Raw genomic sequence first — 9,181 nt, 5'->3', positions numbered from 1 at the left:
GCAGTTCACAGGATCCGATGTGAACCTAGAAAAACATCTGCTTGATACCAGGATCCTTGAATAAAAGTTACATTGCGGAGACCTAAGAATGAAGAATGCTGTTTTATTAAACAGAACAAGCTACTGGTCACTAAATTGATATTATTTTAGCTGAGGTTGTACAGTCTTTTTCTTCCCAAAGGATCGGGCTATAGATTGGCATTTAAACTAGTTTAAAATCAGCCAACACGTTTAACATAAGCAGGTATCTAAACTGAACGAACTTAAACTCTGGTCATCGATGATGTTTGGCTCATCACTCTCACTTTTATGCATTCTCAATTTCCTATGAGTGTCTGTCGTGACATCCGTTAGAGTGAATGCAGGGGAAGGTTCAGACATCCACTCCAAAGACAGCCAGGTACCATGCTGGGGGTAGGGCTTTGCATCTGTTGTCACTTCGAGCGCTCATACGCTTGCTCACTTATGCACCGGGCATACGTTCTGGAAAATCCATAGCACAGGATACGTTTGTGTGCAGAAATACCCGTATGCAGAAATTTTTATTTCCATAGGCATTTACTTCTAAATAGGCCACTTATTGTCTTTAAATGCTGGCAATGAATACAAGAATGTTTCTGTTATGAGTCATACAGTATTTAAAAAAAAGGGAATTCATAATTGAGGCATCACAGACACTATGGTTACTCAGTTAAAAGCAGATTAAAGAGAGTCCACTTCTGCTGCCACAAATTTGCATGATATTACTTGGGATTTTATAGAAAAACATTATATTATATTGTTGCCTATATTATGACATATTTTTCTTGATTTGTCTATAGTGAAATAGTCCCCCAGACCTGCAATGTGGTAAGTGAGTTCTCTCAGTAGAAAGATAGAGGCTCCAAAAGGGGAACAAAACCCCTATTCATAATTTGACTCTAAGAAATTTTGTCTGTTCAAAGTGCCTGTGTATCAAATCTGTACATTCGCTTCTCTAACCATTTCCATTCTAGAATGTAGAAATGGTGAAGTACCTAAAATTTTTATTAAAATACTGCTAAATTGGCACCCAGATGTTGTTTTATGAAAGTCCTAACTGCAACTTTATGGATTAGGGTAAATGAATATCTAATTCCTTATATATATGTGTCAAAAGGCATCTGCAAACATCAAATAAATGAGTGGCTATAGAATTTTTTGGGAAGTAAACTGAAGATCTACATGGGTTCAATAAATACCAAAGAAAAGTTAGTTGTTGTTCTGAATAATTCTTTGAAACGGATTGTTTTTTTTAATTAAATTTGTGCATATACGTTTATATAACAATTTATCATTTAAGTTCTGACAATCATATTACATTTTAATTATAAGAAACTTTTACTCTTTCTTATTACTTCAATTAATTATTGTTTCCACATACTTTCTTTGAAAGATCCCATCAGTACATATCACATCACTACCTCAACCTCTTCCTGCAAATTAAAAAAAGCAAACTAGCAAGCCCAATCCTTGATACTGGTCAGAGCCGTAGGATCTGAACCAACCTTAGTTTTCAAAATTGCCTGAATTTGAGTTGCTTGCATTCATGTGGTTTTGTTATTTGTCTCCCAGTTAGATAACTATATGTGACTAAATGCTTTATTTTCTTGACAGAGTGAGCCAGCTGTTGATCATTAAAACACTATGAATTAAACTACATTTAATTTAAACAGTCCACTTCAGAACCCACGATACACATACACAAAAACAACCTTACTGTCTTCCCCCACAATCTACCTTATTTTTCCCACTATTTTACTTGATTTACAGTGCTATTATTTTCAGAGCTGTATTTATGGCTATTATCTCATTTCAGTTTTCATTCTAAAATGGTATAATTCACTCTTGGTTGGAAGATCTGGACAGGCCAACACTTTAACCATAGGAAAACAGGGAGAACCAGCGTACCCTCTGTATTCTTAGAAGCAACCTTCACACTCCCTTGTATTGGCCGGTGCAAAGGTACCAAAAAGCATGACTCAGCATCTCTCACAGGAGACATAAAGAGCCAGTTGCAATGACTTCATCATGTTGCGCAAGAGGTTTCCAGGATTTGTGGCTGCTTTTAGTCCCTGACACTGCAGATCCACATCTTTTCTCAGGTGAGGCACAGGAGGTCAAGGCTTGTCGGGGGAGGGAGAACATCTGAACCTTTTTTTCCAAACCCTTGGTACTCCTCCAGCACAGAGCGGGTGACAGTTCTGAACTGCAAAGCAATTTAGTAAAAACACCCTTGTACAGCACAGACCCGTAATAGTGGGTATTTGGTCAAAGCTGCTGAGGGCTGTAGTAAGTACCATCCGCTTTAAACTACATGTTCAGCAGCACCAACCCAGATACAAGAGATTCTAAACTATTCTAGACAAGGACAGTAATTTATTCTATTCAGGGTAAAAAATAAAATCATCCATGACTCTTTTTTTTTCCCCTAGAACACAGATGAATACTTACTTTTTTTTCATATGCATAATCATTTACACAAATTCCCCCAAAATACCAACTGATATTTACATCCATACCAAACCAGTAGGTTTCTATGTGAGAAGGGTGGACAGCCAAGCAAAAAATATGATCTGCAACAACTGCTAGCTTGGCTTCTTTCTTTTGCTGCACAGCGTTATCAGTAATAGATACGGTAGGTAAAAGTTTCAACGACATGCCTTTGGATGGGAAGACTTGCAAAGATCTTCCAGGAAAGTTTACCACGAGAGGGAGCTCTCAAGCAGCCAGACAAGTTTTTTTCAAACTGCAAAGGAAAAGCATGTCAAAATTAGGCAACAGCCAAAAAATTCAGTCAGCTTAATCCCAAAATGTAAATGCACACAGTTCTTTATGAAAAAAGCATTTTAAACTATATGTCTGTAACTTTATGTATGCATTAAACTCTATGTATGGAAGGAAAACTTTCTCTCGTTCTGAGGAAGAACCCTGCCGCTGCTTCTTACCTGAAAAAACATTTCTTGACCAATACTGGTAATGTCGGAGTTACTCAAGTAATAAATGACTGCTGAATTTGATCCTATTTATAGCTGGGTTTGCATTACAGAAAAAAAAGCAAGCCAAACCAGAGACCAACAAATCAGATCATACATGCTTTTGCATTTCCCTTCTAATTCTCACGCAGTGAGAAGTGGGTTACTTTGTGTAAATGTGGGCAGAGTCTGCCACTGCACTAGTGTTACTAGGATGAATATCGACACACTGCCTGGTTTGGAAAGTTGTTTCTACGTAATGAGAAGGATACCATTCCACATGGCTTTTCACATTCTGCAGCACATTCACTGTCTTGCAAACTTCCTGCAGATAATGAAAATGCCACGACTTGTTTTGCAAGAACAGAGATTTTGCCAGTCCAAGGCCAAAATACACCCAGCTACACGTCCCTTGATACTGCTGTGCAGTACACTGTGTGCTCACTAGTTTTTACTTTTCAGGTCAGATGAATCAAGTATTTTGGATCCTTTTCTAGTTCTTTCGTACTGCTGTTACAAACAGTAGCATGACGATACAAAGGTCATTGCATCTATACTGAAATAGTTCTCATAGGTATCTTGACTAAAAGTTTAATCAATTTCTTAAGTTTAACAATTTAGAAAATTTTGTATTGATAGTCTATTATGTTGAGCTATTGCATCCCAAATTTTTCCAGCATGACACAAAATCGTTATACAGCAACATTATACAAAGGTTTTACACAGAACACTGGCATATCATATTCCACCACAGAAATTTAAAGATAGAAAAGCGTAACAGATCAAGGTCTAGCAAACTAACCTGCTGCACAAACCAGATGCAATCATTCGCTTGACAAACCACAGTTAAATACTTCTACCACTAGAGACAAACACCTCTGCCACTATACAAAAATGACATAAAGAATACTAAGTTACGTAGCAGTTCTTGAGTAATCATAGAAGACATGATAGACTAACATGATAAAAGTGGCCACTTACATGTTAATTCTGACACTATTTCTTGATCTGTTATTACTATTTTTCACTACCCGTAGTTTTTCATTTGTTCTTCTTTCTCTGTATCACATGTATCAAGAAAATTAGCAAATGAATCATAAAAGATTTATCAGGATGAATTGTTTAATTGCAGTATCTACATGTTAAAACACAGTTGACAAAAGGAACAAATTAATGCCTCGGAGTAATCCAGTAATCAGTCTGACCCCCCTCACGCCCCGTTTCTGTAATCAAATTGACTCAGTACGTACAAGAAAAATACCAGACTACTAGTTTCAACTTCTGACTGTTGCACAAATAAGCAAATGAAAGTGATCTATATTAAAAATGTAATTTCAAGAACATCCATGGCACAAGCCAAAATGTACCAGAGTTCACCGAGTACATTTTTAATACAGTTACATCTAATTTTATCTTTAAGGCCTTGTGAGAAAAATGGGCAATACTTCAACTAGCTTGGTACATATATTGCAACATCATCAGAAGAACTTTCCTTCGTGAATGAGTTGATTTATATTCAGAAGATATTTATTACTTTGTTATTCTGATAGTCTTCATTTTGGAGGGAGGAATTCAACACAGTGATAAATTCAGCTTGAAAAGATACACATCATCCTTTTACAATTAATGTAAGAAAAGATGCAAAATAAATACCTATATGACATGACATGGATAACAAAAAAAATGGCTCATTTCTGCTTAAAATAGCACAATATGACACTATTATACCTCCTGACAGTATTAAGAAAAGCCTCGATGTACTGATCTCTAACCTATACACAAATAAAAGCCTATGGTTATTCCAGACTACATTAAAAGGAGGTGGTACATGATTGAAGGACACCACATCCAAGAGGCAATCTGAATGTTTGCTTCAAGCCACCCAGGGTGGAACATGATGTAGAAGTGCTGTCCCGGCTGCTGAGGAATCCGACAGGAATGTAAGGGCAACTTTCTCATAGATTTCTTCAGTGTCAACTTAGGCTACATCAAGCATAATTTATGGGAACTTTCTGAGTGACTCATGTTTAAATTCACTCTATTTTTATTATTATTGCCTGGGCTTGCTATTTGTGATAAAGAGACCTTTTAATCAGAGGAGTTTTAAGGGATTTTTATGGTTCTTTCAGTGATGGGATTACATCCTCTGTATAGGAAGGATTTTTCAGGAGGGGAAGTCAGTCTGTGGAAGGAGCTTTCTGCTGGAATGACTGACAGGCCTGCTACAGAAGATCGATAACTGGGTCGCATGAGGTCTCAGCCTGTTAAAGCTACTGCTAGGAAAGGAAAGAGGGTAGAAACAGAGCCTGAAACACAGTACACACTTTCTTATCAGCCAAAGGAATGACGAGCACAGCATTCTCCCTCCCCAGCCTGTTTCTCTGTATGATTCTCGCCTTTTTCAGAACAGGGCGTTACATGCGGCAATTGTGCAGCACACTTGTGTGGGATGGGGGCGTAGAAACAGGTTTGGTGTGCAATTCAGGTTGGAAGTGCGCCTCACTGGATTAGTGTCGTTTACCTCAGGTCCTGCTGTAATCGCTCTGGTTGCTAGCAAGTCATATTGAGAAGACTTAAGGGAAATTTTGATTCTGCATTCAATTACGGGGCTTAATTGCTCTACAAAACATTGTGCATTGTACAAATACACAAGAGTAGTGGATTTACGCTCACATGCTTGCATATCAAAAAGAAGATTGCATTCCAAAGGAAGCAGTCTCCTTAACTGAGAATAAGAGGCTTTAAAAGATCTTTGGCTTGAATGAAAATGCCTTCTTTTTGGAGCCTAGCCCACATCCCTAGGTATAAAGTCCAGTAGGACTTCGTGAGAACATCTAACAACAAAACCGTGTCCTTTGTCCAAGCTGGGGGACTGCACTAGATTCTACGTTAGTGCTACTCCTGCCTTGCTAAAAACAGAAATGAGTATCCAGAAGCTCTATTTGCCAAATCAAAATTTGCAGAGGAAGAAATGAACCAACATTTATTGATCCCACAAAAAAGATAATTCTGTTCAGTGCTAGGATGTCAAAGGAAATTACCTTGATCTTATGTCCTGGTTTCGGCAGGGACAGAGTTAATTTCCTTTCTAGTAGCTGGTACAGTGTTTTGGATTTAGGATGAGAACAAAGTTGATAACACACCCATGTTTTAGTTGTTGCTAGGTAATGCTTACACTAGCCAAGGACTTTTTAGTTTTCCATGCTCTACTGACTGAGAAGGCTGGAGGTGCACAAGAAGCTGGGAGGGGGCACAGCCAAACTGGCCAAAGGGACATTCCATACCATGTGATGTCATGCGCAGTACATAAACTGGGGAAAGCTGGCCGGGGGGGCCGCTGCTCGGGGACTGGCTGGGCATCGGTCGGCGGGTGGTGAGCAATTGTACTGTGCATCACTTGCTTTGTGTATTATTATTATTATTATTATAATCATTTTATTTCAATTATTAAACTGTTTTTATCTCAACCCATGACTTTTTCTCACTTGTGCTCTTCCAATTCTCTCCCCCATCCCACCGGGTGGGGGGGAGTGAGCGAGCAGCTGTGTGGTGCTTAGTTGCCGACTGAGATTAAACCGCGACATCTTATCAGAACACCTCAGTGATAAAAAGGCTACCAATTTGCTAGTGTTCTATCAGTGTCCATACAGTATAAAGGCACTAGTGCTGGCATGTAGTAACAGGATGAAATACAGTAGTCTAATCCTCTGATTTTACGGTGAGGCAATTATTTTCTCCTGTGTCTTCTAAAGAAACACTTATTACATGAAATGGAAAAAAAAAAGGAAAAGCCACATATCCCAGCATGGCTTTTTGCCCTTAACATAGCTTTCTGATGTCGTCTTTGGGTTGACAAAATAGTTTCAACATTTCAAGTGTGTATCTTATGATACTTTACCCTTCTCCTCAGCTTCAATGCTATTCACAGCAATTAGATTACCTAATCAGTATATGTGCTTTGAATCAAGAGGAATTCAGAAAAGCTAGTGCCACGAGATTTACCCCCCTTTTTGCTTAGAATTTTCTGTCTTAAGAGATTGACATTAACTCGGACTATAATGAAAGGTGAATTTTAAATTACCTGTTTTTTTCAGAAAGTTTGGTGGACTGAAACTGTTTACAGTTCTTGATACTCCAACAGTTCAGTACCATCTACTCAGTGCTTTCCTATTTAGCCAGTCTTACTGGATCAAGTTACTTTTAAAACTTTCACAGCAAGAAATTTACTTTTTAAAGTTACACCACCAGTGAATCAGATTCTAGTGCACTGAGAAAATATAACAATGCAGTTTTATTTTTCTGATACTTATTTTTCCACTTCCAACAGTTTCTTGAGTCCCATTTTCAATAAAAGCAATGAGTAATTCCATACCAAGTTTTCATAATCTATCTTTGTAAATGGCATTGCACACACAGGACAAGAACTATTCAGCTCTGTCCAAAATTACAGTTCTTTGTATGTGCACAGGGAAATCCATTGTGAAAACACGATAAGCAGTTCATAGTATTTTTGTAAAATTAAAATAAGCTCTAAGTACAATACATACATTCCTGTTTTAAAGGCGTCTATAATCTTTTTAATCATCTTCATTATTGTAATGCTTAGGGAGCGATCAAGCATGGGATCCTGAATTTGCCACATCACACCAAAATCAACAAAAGGCTGCCTGTGGTCTTGCTTTCTGCTATGCCTGTGGACACAGATCTCTTTTTTTGCCAGATCAACTTCCTGAACTAGCCCTCTGCAAGGTCACACAGATGTCAGTGCCCGGGACAGAAAGGAAGTGCAGAATTCCTGAAAATGGGATTTGTGAGAAGCAGGCAAGTGGGACTACTGTAGCACCAATTTAGTTTGGTTTACACTGCTGTGAAACTGCAATTTGCAGGTGTGGCTCCTCAGTCAGTTTATACCTGTCTAAATCCTGCAGCAAAATGAAGGGAGTACCTCACTTTCCTGCAGTCTCACCCTTCCCCAGCGTCAGGACTAATGAAGTAAGCGAGACAGCCAGACTGTGCCATCTTGAAACTAAGTCGAGCTTTCATGACACAACAGCTGTCATCGGAAGAGGTCCCACCAGCCCTCATCTGCCCCCTTCTAGCTTCTGGCTGTCTGTTTCTACTTTCCCTGCGCTGATTCTGGCACTTGCTTAACCCCAGAGTGAGGCAGTTTAGGAATCTGAATCAGCAAAAAGCTAATTCTGTGGTAAAGAAAGGGAGAAAAATAAAGAAAAATAAAGAAAAAAATTATCTCCCTGAATTTTTTGCATGAAGTCAAATAAACACCAGCTCTGTGTGGTGCTTAGGAAGGATTGTATACAAAGGATTGTATACATGACAGCAGGGGAAGAAAAGGACCGCCTGTATCAACAGCAGCTTGCAATCTAGGGTAACATGAATCCTCCTAGTATCAGAGGGACAGAAGGCAAACATCCCTGTCCACTGCCACTGACAGGGACCATTACACTTCCCATCTCCCGAGTCCCATGCTTCTGCCCTTAGGACCTGTGAGCCAGCCCAACTCACTGATACCAACTCTGCCATTTAGCCCGTTAAATCAACCCAAAGTGGTCAAGTGAGCACAGGACCCGGCACAGGGGACAAGACCAGGCCCAAGCAGAACAGCTTGGGTGTGAGGAGAGAGAAAGCAACCTCCTCTCCTTTCCTTTCCCTCCATGTGAAAACCACAATTGTACTTTCAGAGAGTAAAAGAGTGGCCCGAGAGGCCACACAAACACACTGCTAGGACAAGGTGGAGGGAGGGAGCAGGACAGGACCACCTCTCCCCTTTCTAACATCAGGGGGATTTGGACCAGTTTAAACCGACCCTGAAACAACAGCTCAAGTCACAGTCCCTGCACTAAAGGGTCTCTGTTTTAAATAAAGTCGATTCCTGGTAGTCTGCACGTGTGTCAGCGACGCTGCAGCGTTAACCGCACCCTACGTACCGACTTGGCTCCCCGGGGGTCTCTCCACCTTAAACCAGGGCAGAGCGAAAGAGGCTGCAGGGCACCACTTGACAAAGTCGGAAAAGCACTGGAAAGACAGCAGCTTCATTCCCCCCTCTGCACACCTCTCTGCCTGCTGCAGTGGGGCTCTCTGCCCGCTTCACCGTCCCACGGAGCTCCGCTTTCCGCACTGTTCATTCTCACACAGCTCCCTTCCCTTTCCCCTTCGCCGCGGTAAGGAGA

This window comes from Aptenodytes forsteri, unplaced genomic scaffold (genome assembly GCF_000699145.1).
Source record: "Aptenodytes forsteri isolate BGI_AS27 unplaced genomic scaffold, ASM69914v1 Scaffold398, whole genome shotgun sequence".
NCBI lineage: Eukaryota > Metazoa > Chordata > Aves > Sphenisciformes > Spheniscidae > Aptenodytes > Aptenodytes forsteri.
This window is presented reverse-complemented; position numbering follows the sequence as displayed.